The sequence below is a fragment of the Zootoca vivipara genome, chromosome 4 (assembly GCF_965207765.1).
Source record: "Zootoca vivipara chromosome 4, rZooViv2.hap1.1, whole genome shotgun sequence".
In the NCBI taxonomy this organism is placed as follows: Eukaryota; Metazoa; Chordata; class Lepidosauria; order Squamata; family Lacertidae; genus Zootoca; species Zootoca vivipara.
This window is the reverse complement of record NC_142587.1, coordinates 57848720-57863052: the sequence shown is the minus strand read 5'-3', so window position 1 is coordinate 57863052 and position 14333 is coordinate 57848720.

Here is a 14333-nt window from a genome sequence, read left to right as displayed (position 1 = left end):
GATGATGTGGACAGGCTGCTTGGACGAGTGAAACCGACCACCTGTTTCCTTGATCCTTGCCCATCCTGGCTAATAAAAGTGATCCGGGAAGGGCTGGGCGATGGGCTCCCCGGGGTGGTAAATGCTTCCCTCTATGAGGGAGTATTCCCAGACCCGCTGAAAGAGGTGGTCATTAAACCACTTCTTAAAAAAACATCTTTAGACCTGACAAATGTGGCCAATTATCGCCCAGTCTCAAACCTACCATTCTTGGGCAAGGTGATTTAGCGAGTGGTTGCTGAACAACTCCAAGCACGCCTGGAGGATGCAGACCATTTGGATCCCTTCCAATCGGGATTCATGCCTCATCATGGGACTGAAACTGCCTTGGCCGCGCTGGTTGAAGATCTCCGGCGGGCTAGGGACAAAGGTGAGAGATGTTTCCTAGTTCTGCTGGATCTCTCAGCGGCCTTTGATACAATCGACCATAACATCCTTCTGGACCGTCTAGAGGGGCTGGGAGCTGGGGGCAATGTCATACAGTGGTTCCGCTCCTTCCTCCTGGGCCGTGTTCAGAAAGTGGTGGTGGGGGATGAGTGCTCAGACCCCTGGGATCTCACTTGTGGGGTGCCTCGGGGTTCCATCCTCTCCCCCATGCTTTTTAACATCTATATGAAGCCGCTGGAAGAGATCATCAGGGATTTTGGGCTTGGTGTTCATCAGTATGCGGATGATACCCAACTCTACCTCTCTTTTAAATCAGAACCAGTGAAGGCAGTGAATGTCCTGTGTGAGTGCCTGGAGGCGGTTGGAGGATGGATGGCGGCTAACAGATTGAGGTTGAATCCTGACAAGACAGAAGAACTGTTTTTGGGGGACAGGGGGCGGGCGGGTGTGGGGGACTCACTGGTCGTGAATGGGGTCACTGTGCCCCTGAAGGACCAGGTGCGCAGCCTAGGAGTCATTTTGAACTCACAGCTGTCCATGGAGCCACAGATTAATTCTGTGTCCAGGGCGGCTGTCTATCAGCTCCATCTGGTACGCAGGCTGAGACCCTACCTGCCCGCAGACTGTCTCACCAGAGTGGTGCATGCTCTAGTTATCTCCCGCTTGGACTACTGCAATGCGCTCTACGTGGGGCTACCTTTGAAGATGACCCAGAAACTGCAATTAATCCAGAATGCGGCAGCTAGACTGATGACTGGGAGTGGCCGCCAAGACCACATAACACCGGTCCTAAGAGACCTACATTGGCTCCCAGTATGTTTCCGAGCACAATTCAAAGTGTTGGTGCTGACCTTTAAAGCCCTAAACGGCCTCGGTCCTGTATACCTGAAGGAGCGTCTCCACCCCCATCATTCAGCCCGGACACTGAGGCCCAGTGGCGAGGGCCTTCTGGCGGTTCCCTCACTGTGAGAAGCAAAGCTACAGGGAACCAGGCAGAGGGCCTTTTCGGTAGTGGCGCCCGCCCTGTGGAACGCCCTTCCATCGGAGGTCAGGGAGATGAACAACTACCTGACATTTAGAAAACACCTAAAGGCAGCCCTGTTTAGGGAAGTTTTTAATCTGTGATATTTTAATATATTTTGGTGTTTGTTGGAAGCCGCCCAGAGTGGCGGGGGAAACCCAGCCAGATGGGCGGCGTATAAATAATAAATAATAATAATAAAATAATAATAATAATTACCACAGTGTGGTGGCTGTGAGTAGGTGCGATGCAATTAACATCACATGTCATTAGGCCCTAAGTGGAGGGCACTGGGAAACAGAGTGAAGTAGGTTCTTTCCCTACATACATGCACTGCTTTCACTCCTTAGTTTAAACATTCCGCAATAGCCTTGTTTTTCATTTAAAAAAACCTGTCATAAGAAAAGCACACAACTGTGGGCTCTTCTGGACAACTTGTTTATTGAGTATTCATCCTTGTTTGTTTTCACAAAAGTTGTGCAGAAGTTATACAGCATCTGCTGTTTTTTAATTGTTTCTTTCCATGGAGGTTACAATATATCATGTCAAACCATTGCTATCCCACACTTCCCAATGGTTTTCCCCATTGCTTTCCTTACTGCAAAAGTCTGGGTTTGGGGCACAAGTGGATTGTTGCACAAGAGCACTAAATCCACTTCAATTGTGCAAGCTGAATTTGACAGTGTATGATTGAAGGCCACCCTCAAAATAGCAGCAATCTGGAAGCAGCTGCGCATCTAGTTTGGCTCTGGATCAGAACCTTTTTATTTTCCCAGCAATACTTCCTAACCCCAGATTTAGAAACAACAACTCCTACTGCATTATTTTGATTGGAGATTTTATTTTCCCCCCAGATAAAACCCAACCCTTAAGGAATTCAAGAATACAAAGCATTTTGGATTGATACCGAAAATAGGTTGCACTTTGCATGCAAGTTCTGAGGAAAGTTAATAATAAATGGGTTGAGTGTATATGCTACTTGTACACAAAATAGTTTTGCAAGAGAGGTTAAAAGTTCAAAGTTGAGCCTGAGTCTATACTGCCTTCACTGTTCCCTTTTAATTATCTGAGGTCAGGAAGTTAATAATACCAGAAATACCCACTAGAGACCTCTTGCTCACTGTATGAACTTTAAACTTGTCTGCATTTTTTTTTTGAAAGGGTAAAAAGTTCAGTGAAAACACGATGGTTTTCTCCTTTGGCCTACACTAGTTCAACCTCAAGGGTTAAAAGTTTAACTGTAAAAGAGGAACCTTTGTTCGCTGAGGTAATTTCAAAAGTTCACTTATTAAAAGGTAAGATTTCAAATAAAAGGCAAAGTCCAGTGTGATTCTATTCCACAAGAATGAAAACCTCTTTAATCTGTTGTCACATCGGAATGACTTTCACATTTTATTGTCTTTGTATTTTGAACTTTGGAAAAGAAATGTCTCCTGTAAGCCAACTTTAGAGGTTTAACATCAACAGACAGCATTGAAGAATTCTTTATATTTTTCAAATAAATGCAATTTATGTTTACCACTTATACATTAAGTTCATTCCTGTATGCCTTGTGTTCCTGATACCACTTTTTTTTTAAATAGATGGCAAGCAGTCATTCATAAAAATATGCTTCTTTCACACATTGGTATATTACGCTAAACTGAACCATGGCTTAGTGCCATAGCTGCCAAGTTATCCCCTTTTTAAAGGGATTTTCCCTTATGCTGAATAGGCTTCCTCGCGAGAAAAGGGAAAACTTGGCAGCTATGCTTAGTGCACGTCTACAAACATGCAAGGGAGGAGCTCACACCTGCTATGTTCCTCCTTGTTCCCTTTAGCTCAGCAGAGCACTAAATGAGCTAAATAAACCCTGGCTATAAGTCATGGCTAAGAAGGAGAAAGCTTAACCATGAGCCTGGGTCTGGACAACAGGCCACCCTAAATTACATTCTGAGCTAAAGGGCCAGGGAGGAGCAAAGCAGCTGTGATCTGTCTGGGAACCTGCATGTTCATGCATATGCATCATAGCTGTCAAGTTTTCCCTTTTCTCATGAGGAAGCCTATTCAGCATAAGGGAATTTCCCTTTAAAAAAGGGGAGAACTTGACAGCTATGATATGCATTAAGCCATGGTTCAGCTTAGCAAACTATACCAATGTGCATGAAAGAAGCAGGGTTTTTTATATATATACATATATGACTACTTGCCATCTATAAGAAAGTGGTACAGTATTTGAAAGAACAATGCACAACCTTGTAAATGTAGATCAGAGCCCTCAATGCTAAACCTTTGAAAAACAGAGCTAGGTATACCTTGGTGTATATGAGTGAAGCACACCACAAAGTTCCACCCACAGTAGACTCTAACCCTGTTCAGGTCAGTTGTTGCCGTGACGTGTACTGAAAACACTTGACTCATGTTAGGAGGGTCAAGTGTGCAACATGCAGGTGTTCATTCTATTGGCATTAATGCATCACATTGAGGTAGTGTTCAGGCAAAGTGCTTCACACACATTATCTCAGCTCTTTAAGCTCAATCAAGGACTTAAATTGTTGCTAGCTACCCTGACATCAGTGAATTTGTTTATTATACAATTACAGTGTTGTTTAATCGTATCTTCAACTGTTGTTACCCACCCTGAAATATTCTAGGATGAACAGTGGGATAGATAAGATCAATTTTTAAATAAATTTCTATTGATACAATCAATTTAAAAATAAATGTCACTATGCCCATATTGTGGTTAGGAGTGAGGAAGGAATGAAACTGAAAAATAGTGGCTTGCTTGAGCCCACGTAGTTCATTTGTGAGTAAAGTGAAAATTTGAGCCAGTAGCTGATTAGCTCATATGTCACACTCTTAGCTGTGATATTACCCTACACTCCAGATCCAAAGCTTTCCTTCTTTAGTATTTTTGCTAAGAGATCCATTAATTTTGCCTCAGTGTCCTTAATTTTCAGACTTTTCTGTACATCTCTAACCAAACCATCTCTGTTTCCATTATCAATGTAAAACCTGTATGCTACATTGCTTCAAAAGTTGGATTCAGATCATTTTTCTTTATATAAAAACTAGGAAGTGTATTTGTTCTCATTAAGGCACTCTTCTTAAAGTGACATACATTCATTTCCTTCATCTAGTTAGCAAATGGGAAGTGCTCGTGTTTGAGGCTTTTCCAGTTTCAGTGCAGTAAGTGTCAATGGACAGAAAGCCACATTGGTTCATATGGCCTCATAGATCTTACAATTGAAAAAGAGGTGGTTTGGATTTATTTTTATTTTTTTAAAAAATGTACAGTAATTGAAATTATAAGCAGAGGCTCTAAATGGACATATGCTGTGAATTATTTCAAATACTTATGTTGCTTATATAATTGGAAAGCAGCATGAAGGTTGCATTCTCAATTTTCCTGGGCATGCTGTTTTAAACATTGTTTTGTATTGTGTTGCCTTGAATCCAGTCTTTTTTGAGGATTCAAATCCACTATCCAGGCGCTAGCAGAGTCCTTCTTTGGTATTTGCTCATGTTCTGTCCCTTACAGTTAGGTACCCAGGAAAAGCCTATCATCTCCAGATCAATATCCCAAACTTCTGTGCCCCTGAGGGAAATTTCATTTTGCTATTATGCAGGGCTCTAATTATGAGACAATGGGTAGGAGGTCAGTCCACAAGCTCCATCCTCTAGTTCCTCCAAATTTTAGCCAAACCACACACCCTGTCCAAAGACTGTAGCCTGCCAGACATTGCTGGACTACAATCCCTAACCATTGGACATGGGAGTTGGAGACCAACAATTTCTACATGGCCGCAAGTCTCCTACCCCTAGTGAAATGGAAATCTAGGCCCTTACTATTTATTAGAAAAGATGACAAGAGATTTGAGGCAAAACTAAGGAGTGAACCAATGGTCAGAACGAATGCAGAAGCTGCCATGAGGATTTTTATACTGAATCTTTAGAATTGCTGTTCCTGTAGAATGGCTTGTATGTTTGTTGAGAACAAGACATTTCATGCTAGAAATATTATGCAAAATTGACAGTATGGTGGAGTAACAAAATGGCTATATATTCTTGAACATATAACCACATATTTCTTATAACAGTAGTCACACATACACATTCCAGTGCCTAGTACTGTATGCATGCTACGTATTAGAAACTTCTGTTTCTGTAAACCTGTAAAGGCAGGTTATTCAAGAAAATACATAATCTTATATAGAAAGGTTCACTTTGGTAAAGTACTGGGTCAAAGCTACTCTCAAATTTCAAGTTTTATGCTGCATGTTCAGGGGAAGAGGGAGTAAATTATGAAATGTCCTAAAATATGAATAAGTCATGTGGAAATAATTAATCACAGGAAACTCATTAAAATTAAAAGTGTATTTAAAATGGTTTCTTGATTGAGTACAAATGCCTCATTAATTAAGAATGCATTGACTTAAGAACACAAGTGATGTCAAAAAGAGAATAATGACTGACATGACATGGAATACAACATGCTGTGTGTTCTCTGTCTCAAACACTCAGGAAGAACAGTCTCCACAAAAGGTCAGTGGATGCATAATATGGAAAGCTCTTCATGTGGGGTAGAATCATAGGATCATTGGGTTGGAAGGGAACCTGGAAGGCATCTAGTCCAATCTACCACTCCAGGCAGGACCAGCAATAGGATGCACTTACAGCATCCCTGGCAGACGGTCTACTAGCCTCTGTTTAAGTTCCTCAAGAGAAGAAGACCCAACCACCTCCCAGGGCAGTCTGTTCCATTCTGAACATTTCTTCCTGTTAGCAAGTGTAGGTCTCTTTCCCATAGAGATTGTATTGAGGTATGACTGTATTCTACTTGTTCTTTCCATTCCGTTTCCATTATGCTCACTATTTCTGTGTTCTCCTTTATAACCAAGCATTCCAGCTTGCCCATCTTAACTACGGGGCTTCTAGCCTTAGCATAGAAACATCAGCACATTGTGTCCCTTTCCTTCTACCATGTGCATTTTTGTCCTGTGACCATTTGGCCTCTTTGACTGGCTGTCATGTTCCGCTGTAGGTTCTTGGCCTGTTTCCACATGGTTCCCGTGGGGGTAGGGAGAGAACATTTTCATTCCCATCCCTTAGGAATGATAAATCCTGAAGTGAATACTACCCCCACTTCTGTGGGCTTTCCCCCAGAGATCACTTTAAAAAGAGCTCTATCAACTTCTTGCTGTGCAGAACCAGCAGTCTAGGTCCATTTTGTGTTCCTCTAGTGCTCCTCCTTGATGTTTGTAGTTGTTTTAAGAATATTTCCATTTGAGGAGGAATCTTGCAGGATTGATAGATTAACAGAGCACTACTGGTATTGCATAAACATCAATAGAACTTGTACACAGACCAGTTCTGAAATGGTTCTGAAATGGTTCTGCTTCCTAATTGCAACAAGAACTAAGCTACAAGTTTCTTTAATGATCAAATCATTCTATATTAAAGAACTTGTCTCCCAGTATGTAACTAAGCAACCAAATGTCCTTGTGTCTTCCACCAATCAAAAGCTGGCCATGCACAACGCTGCATATCAAATATGTGTCTGTTAAACCATAAAAATCAGGCAGAACAATGGAAATGTGGATGCATGCATCATAGGAAGCACTTTCTAGGTGCTCCAATTTTCCACCAGATCCTTATCGTTCTATTAACATGGCTTTTCTGGGGGAAAGCAATTGCCCATTTCCATGGTGTACAACATATTTTGCAATGAACTATCTCTAGTGTCTGACACTTTGTAATAATTGGTCTAATCTTTATTAATTTCTCTGATGTTCATCGTAGTAACATTAATCATTTGATGCACTTTTGGTATTAATTTGAATGTCATAGGTACTTTCCTAGCAGTTCCATTGTAATTCCAGATTAATTAATTTACTGTTCCTGCCAATTTTGATTTAAAAATTAGACTTCTAGTACAAAATCCACCTTGGCAGTTACTCCTTCTTCTTTTTTACATTTTTGATTGCTGATGCAAATGCCGAGGGTACTGTGGGATATTGTGCAGCTCCTATTTCAACAAGAATTTCACATTTTAATTTTATTTAAATGTCGACACAGCAGAAAGTCCTTGGGGAACTTGCATATATACTAAAAGTTCATATTTGGGACATGTCAGGGATCTGACACCCCCCCCCCTTTGTATCTCAGGGAGTCTCTTCATACCCTACTGAAGAACGCCCGTGGAAGGTGAGTTGCCAATGTTCTGGTTGTAAGGGGGTGTACTGCCTAGCAAAAGCAATCAGGAGATTATGGCTTGCTGAAGCAGCCAATATGGTAAGACTCTTCTAGCACTTAACTGCTGGTGAAATTAATGGGGGCCCAAGGACATGAGCACGAAGAGATTGCTTGAATTACATTATCCATGAAGAAGTGGAAGGAGACATTACTAAGGAATAGAATTGGCTTAAGATGTGGCTTAAGATCTAAATGTAATAGTAGTTGGAGTACACGTTGCTGAACTTTTGTGAATGCATTGATTAGGATTCATCCATTATTCTGCTGAATTTACCATATTGGTTTGCTGACAGTCCTGGATTAGTTTGCTGACATCAATATATTTGCTTGGATGGCAATAGTATCACAGGATAGAACAGGAAGTGGCTTGGGAATCTTTTTACTCCTTTGCAGAAAGTATTATAAAAGGAACAGTTAAAAAAGGAACAGCAATCTGTTCCAGTGGTTTTGAATTTAAAACAAGGTGACACATAGGCTTTCAAAAGGGACTTCCTGGTCAGTTATTCCAGGACAGTCTGCCTGTTCTATTGGTGAAGACTTACCTTGGACTAACAGGAAAAGGTCTATGGCTCACCTGTAAATGACGATCAGAGGGACAGATCATCCCACTTTACTGTAGGTGTCAAGAGCAAGCAGTGAGCCATCATCATTTGATAATTATCTCCTGTTGTGGCTAGAGCCTTGTGAACAGATTTATTGTAGTTGAGGTGACATGGACAAGTTTATTGTAGTGGAGCCTTCTGAGTGTACTCGGTCGTACTTGTCATTAGGTGTACTAGATCGTACTTGTCATTATTGTAATGTCAAATAAAATTGTCTCATATCCCTTTGGTGGTTCTCAACCCTTAAACTATCCTGTGTCGGTGCTTTTAGCCCCCTCTACCCCTTTTCCCTGCTTCTGCCCACAAGAAGACACAAGTGCATCAGGACATTGTACATTCATTTAAGTGCAGGAGCTCCCTGAATCTATGGTATAGAGCAGGGGTCTGCAACCTTTAAGACAAAAAGAGCCACTTGGACCCGTTTCCGAAGAAAACAAACAAACTGGGAGCCGCAAAACAGGGACGTAAGTAGAAATCAGAGGGCCCCATAGCAAAATTTGCTATGCCCAATAATCAATGCCCCAAAATGCCATAGAAAATTAATCAGGGCCCCAGTGTACCATAAATCATAATCAGTGCCTGATGTAAATAATAATTAATAATGAGGGCCCAATGTCATCCTCGTCATTATAAAAATAACTTTGAGTTTGGGCTGCCTTGATTACCGGGAATGGGCACCAGCAACCACTGCCTTATGAGTTTGGGCTGCCTTGATTACTGTACTGGGAATGGGCAAAACTCTGACTCCCTTATTAGGACACCTGTATGGTTTCATGTGTGTTGCTCCCATCAAGTGAACTTATAAAATTTCCTCATATTGAATCAACCCATTGATTAATACATCTACCTCAATCTCCTGACCAGGCCAGCAGGAGGCCACAGGCAGGCCGCAGGCAGGAGCAGCAGCAGCAAACACGCGCTCCGAGCCCGCAAGCCTTTTCTGCTGGGCGGGAAGAAGCGCGCCCGTTTAAAAAAATAAATAACTCCGCCCCCCGTGAGCCTATTGGCTGCAGAAATGCGGCGGGGAGGGGCTGATGCAGGGAGGGGGCCGACCACGCTCCCCGGGCTGCTAACGTCACCTTGCGTCCTTTTTGCACAGCGCACGCGCACAGCGGAGTTGTGGGCTCCGGTGGGTGCCGTGCGGGGCGCACAGCGCACCGCCGCAGCTGTGTGCTCCGGTGGCGGTGGGCACCACGCGAGTGTCTGGCGGGCGCCGCCGCATGGCTCAGGTGGCGCATGGCTTGGACGCCTCCTCCCCTCGTATCCGCTCCGGAGCCGCAGCAAAGGTGTAAAAGAGCCACATGCGGCTCCGGAGCCGCAGGTTGCAGACCCCTGGTATAGAGCTTCTTCTAGTAGACAAAGCATATGACTTTGAGTCCAGCTCTTGTTCTTGAGCAGTTGCTGGAGAGGGCTTCCCACAGACATCTGGTTGGCCACTGTGAGGATTCTGAACCAGATGGGCCTTGGGTCTAATCCAGAGGAACTTTTGGGCTCTTATCTCAGAGTCTGGGGAAGCAGGGAAGAAACAAGCACCACTATTCTAAGTAACTATCATATTCGAGTATAATAAACTCCTGGCCAGTTTATGCCAGTCTCCTTGGTGATGTCTACCAAGAGAGAGTTAAATGCACAGACATTTATTTTACTGGTCCAAAAATAAATGCTACAAGTAGGCAGAAATGAAAGCGGTGTTTCTCCAGCAATGATGGCAGGAGCTGTCTCTGACATATTTTATTCCCTAAAAACGATATGTTTTGCTCTTGGCAGTGCTAAATACGATACAGAAGCATTATCACCAGCTCCTGGAAATACACTGGCAAATTGATGGCATTTGACCATCAGGTGCTTACTTAAAAAGTAACTGCTGGAGAAAACGAAGGAGAGCTGACTATCTATGAGGTTTGCTGAGGCAGCTGACATGCTACAAAAGGCAGGTGGGCGTGAAGCTTGAATGGTTTACAACCAGCAATAACAAGACTGAAAATACATCTTAATCATGTAATCTCCCACCACGTGATCCTATGCCTGAGGTGAAGGTGATGGGGATCATTCTGTTAGGGCAAGCTGGTGCCTTTCCAGGCAGATTACTGGGCATGTTAACACAGAAGAAAAAGGATTGCTTTGCACATGACGTAAGGGAGAAAGGAGGTTATGCAGCACAAGCCACAGGAGGAAAGAGATCAGCCCCAGAGCCACAAAGGCGAGGGACATGTGGAAAGCCTTGTGGCTAATCAGGGCCTACCTGCAGTGAATTTACCTTGATTTGTCCAGAGGAAATGTGAAAAGGAAAGTGAAAGTTTCTCAAAGAAGACAGTTTCTGTTGAGATAAAGCAGAATTGAAAACCTTGGTCAAAAAGTTGTATTTGTAGATTAAGCATGCATGGGATTATTTTAGATTAACTTTTTTTTGTATCTCTGTTGAAAGCTGTGGTCTGTCCTAAGCCTTTTGGACAGGGCACTCTGAAAATGAAAACATAAAGAGTTATACATGTATATCCACATAAGGTCCCAAGCTGGGGATTTGGACACGTAAGAGTTTGTCAAAGCAGGAAGGGTCAAAAGAGGTCGCATGAAAGGCAGGGAAGTGATGCTTGAAGCAGCTTTTAGACTGCTCTCTTATACTGAGATGTTCTGGTGTTTTTGTTTTCATTTGCTTTAGAGTAATCTTAACTTTTTGTAAACTGGCCTGGAACTTGTTAAAAGTATGGAGTATTATTAATCCCTAACGTGCATAAAAGGCATAGAACAAATATATACGGAATCCTTGCTAAACTCAAAGGTTTTTCCTAAATCCAGAGTTGTGTTTCAGTTCTTTCACAATGAATCTCTGACGATGTTTTAATATTGTTTTGGCACTGCTTCAAAGAAAGAAAGCTCCACAGCGTATGTTGTGCGTCAAGCCTCTTCATGTTAATGGCTGGCACCACTTATTATACTCAGAAGTGTGTCCCACTCAGTTCAATAGCACTTTCTTCTATGTCAGTGAGGATACAATCGCAGGCTGATTAAGACGAGAATGAGATCAAGTTTTGGCCTTTGGTGAAGTGCAAGGCTATCCTATGCATTTTTACTCAGAGGGAAGTCCCACTGTGTTAAATAGGACCTTCTCCTTAGCAAGTGTGTGTTTAGAGTCACTTAACGTGAGGAAAACACCAGTGCAGATCCTCTTCAGTAGGTATAAGCAGTCAGGAAACAGAGGACATCCTCAACCACCAAGGCATTTCTAAAAAAGATGAAAAGCACAAATACATTGATTCCTTTCCTATATGACAGCAGCGGTCCTACATACATGCGTAATTCATAATGGAATGAACTGACAACCTACAACTCACTGATTTATAGATACGAGACATGTGATACTCTGGATTTTTAAAAACTAAATAAATAACCTGATAAATACATAAATAAATGGACAAAGCATTTAGGGTGTGTTGCTCAAGCTACTAAGAACACTCTTTTGCCATCCAGCTAGTTCTCTTCTTAAAAATAGCAATTTGTTGTGTAACTTAATTTTTCTTCACTCTGCTTGTGCACTTTTCAAGTTATTTCATCATCAGCCATTTTTTCCAAGAGAGCAGAGATTCTGGACAAAATCTCTTTTAGTTTAACTCTCAGTGGCAGATTTACAGGTATGTGCAGTATGAGAAAGAAATTGGGCTCCGTAATAACCAAGTTATTAGCATACATTGTTAACTAAGAGGATAGCTTTGAAAAGTGTCTACAAACAGTGATTGCCATTGTTGATTTTAAGTACAGATTTTAGTTCCTTGCATTTTGGATCCCCCAGTGTTTGATTTTTATGCCTCTACATCTCTCACAGCTTTGTGGCATTGAATGAGCTGGCAGATGTGGCCACAAGCCTCTATTGGGGGCAGGTGTGTGTGTGTCTTACTTAAAATTACTCCTGTATTACTTCCTGCATATAGAAAGCTGTGACATCAGGGAACAAATCATTTGACATGCTAACTTTCCACCAGCTTTGCAGGCAGATGGTATATTAACAGATGGTATATTAATACGGTATATTAACTAATGGTCTGAGATATCAAATAGGTAGAGCCAGGATAAAAATTGTGCAAATTCTTAAGGATTCTAACTCTAGCTCCAAACTAAACAAGAGATGTTAGTGAGAAACATGATGGTTAGTTTCAAAAATGTAATTTGCCTCACATAGGGTTAGTGTTGCAGTGAAGCTGTTTTACTATTTTATTATTAATGGTACATTTCTTAAGCAGGTAGCATTCTTTTTAGAAAGGACAACTTTATTGGCCATTGAAGCACAATTTCTCAAGTTTGACATTCCTTGGTTCTTAGTATTGAAAATGTCCTAATAACTCTTAGCATTTATGTAGTGCTTGAGAGAATCCAAAGTGCTTCACATATGTCTGCTTCGTAATGCTATGAACCTCTTTTCCCTTGCCTCAGTTTGTTCCTGTCTGACCCTACCAGTTAAACTGCACATATCACAACAATATTCAACATGCTTTGTTACTACTTCGAATGTGTAGCTTTGTTAAGACATGTCTTGCTTATTTATGAGCACAGGAAGGTTACTAAAATGAGCAACAGAAATCTATTTATACTTTCCAAAACTTGGATATAAGCATAAGAGGAAATGGAAGTAGGCAATGATTCAAGCAGATGGGAGATCATACCAAAAAAGGGTGGCGGCTGTCAGGAAACAGCAAGCAAAAACATGCTTGTTGACATTAGGTAATGCTACATAATACACAGGGCTGTGGGAAGAAATTTTTTAATATGGTGCCATACTATAGCCAAAACCATCTCCCTTGTCCATGATGGATTACACAAATTTCCCTCTGTCTAAAAGCCCATAATTTCATTTCCTAGACCCCAGAGTGATGTGCTTCTTGAGCATGACATACTTTCCTATGGCCTATTATTCTAATTTTCTATAATTATGATCATCATTACTCACTGTGACAAGGGGCACTACTGTCCTAATTCTGCCATTCTGCTCAGTTCAGACAGGGCACCCTTCTAATTTGCCATGGCCAGTGATGATATCACCCTGGTGTGCTGACTGTCAGCAGCCTATTCAAGGAGGGCAATGATGGATGGGCAGCTGAAGCACAGGAGTGGGTGAGCTAAGCCTGCTGTGGCATCCTCAGAAGAGCCCTTTTCAAGGAGGGCAGGAGAACCCTTCCTTCCACCTCAAGGAAGAAAAGGAAACTGGAGGCAAACAAGCTGTGTTAGCCAGGGAGGCTGACCCTGGTCACAGCACAGAGAAGCTTTCCAGGCTGCTCTGGCTGGGTCAGGGTAAGGCAAGCTAAATCCTACCTTGTCAATGATGGTAAGTCCCTTGAAGTAACAAAGACTTGGTGAGGACAGAGAGCCTAAACCTTAGTGGTGTGTACTTATCCTGGAGGAAACTCATCGATCCATATGAAGTAGAAATTTCTCAGTTCCCAGCCCTCAGATCATGCTATCCCATAAATCAGGCTTCCTCAACCTCAGCTCTCCAGATGTTTTTGGCCTACAATTCCCATGATCCCTAGCTAGCAGGACCAGTGGTCAGGGATGCTGGGAATTGTAGTCTCAAAACATCTGGAGGGTCGAGGTCGAGGAAGCCTGTCATAAATAATTTGGATGTTCCATGATCTATCTCCTGTAACCAGCAAGGAAAAACTATGCATGGATACTGGCCTCATTTGTATCAGCACATTGCAAAAGAGACAAGTGCTCAGTATGTCAGTTGACCAGGCTAGTAATTGAGTTTAAAGGTGGGATGAAACTGCACTCATCTTCCAAGTGCCAAAAAATCAGAGTTGTGGCCTGAGCAACCTAAAAGAATACTGGACTGAAACCTAAAAAACACTGACAAATGCAGGATCACAGAAAATGTATTTGCCTAAACAACAAAACCAAGAACTTACTTTCTCCATGCCTCCCAGAAACCCAGAGCAAGAGCATTTGTTTAAAAACAGTGGCAACATACAGTCCATCAGTATATGGGAAATCAAGTGTTTGGACATACTGACAATAAACAGGACCAGATGCTATGCATCAGTTGCACCTGGCAATCT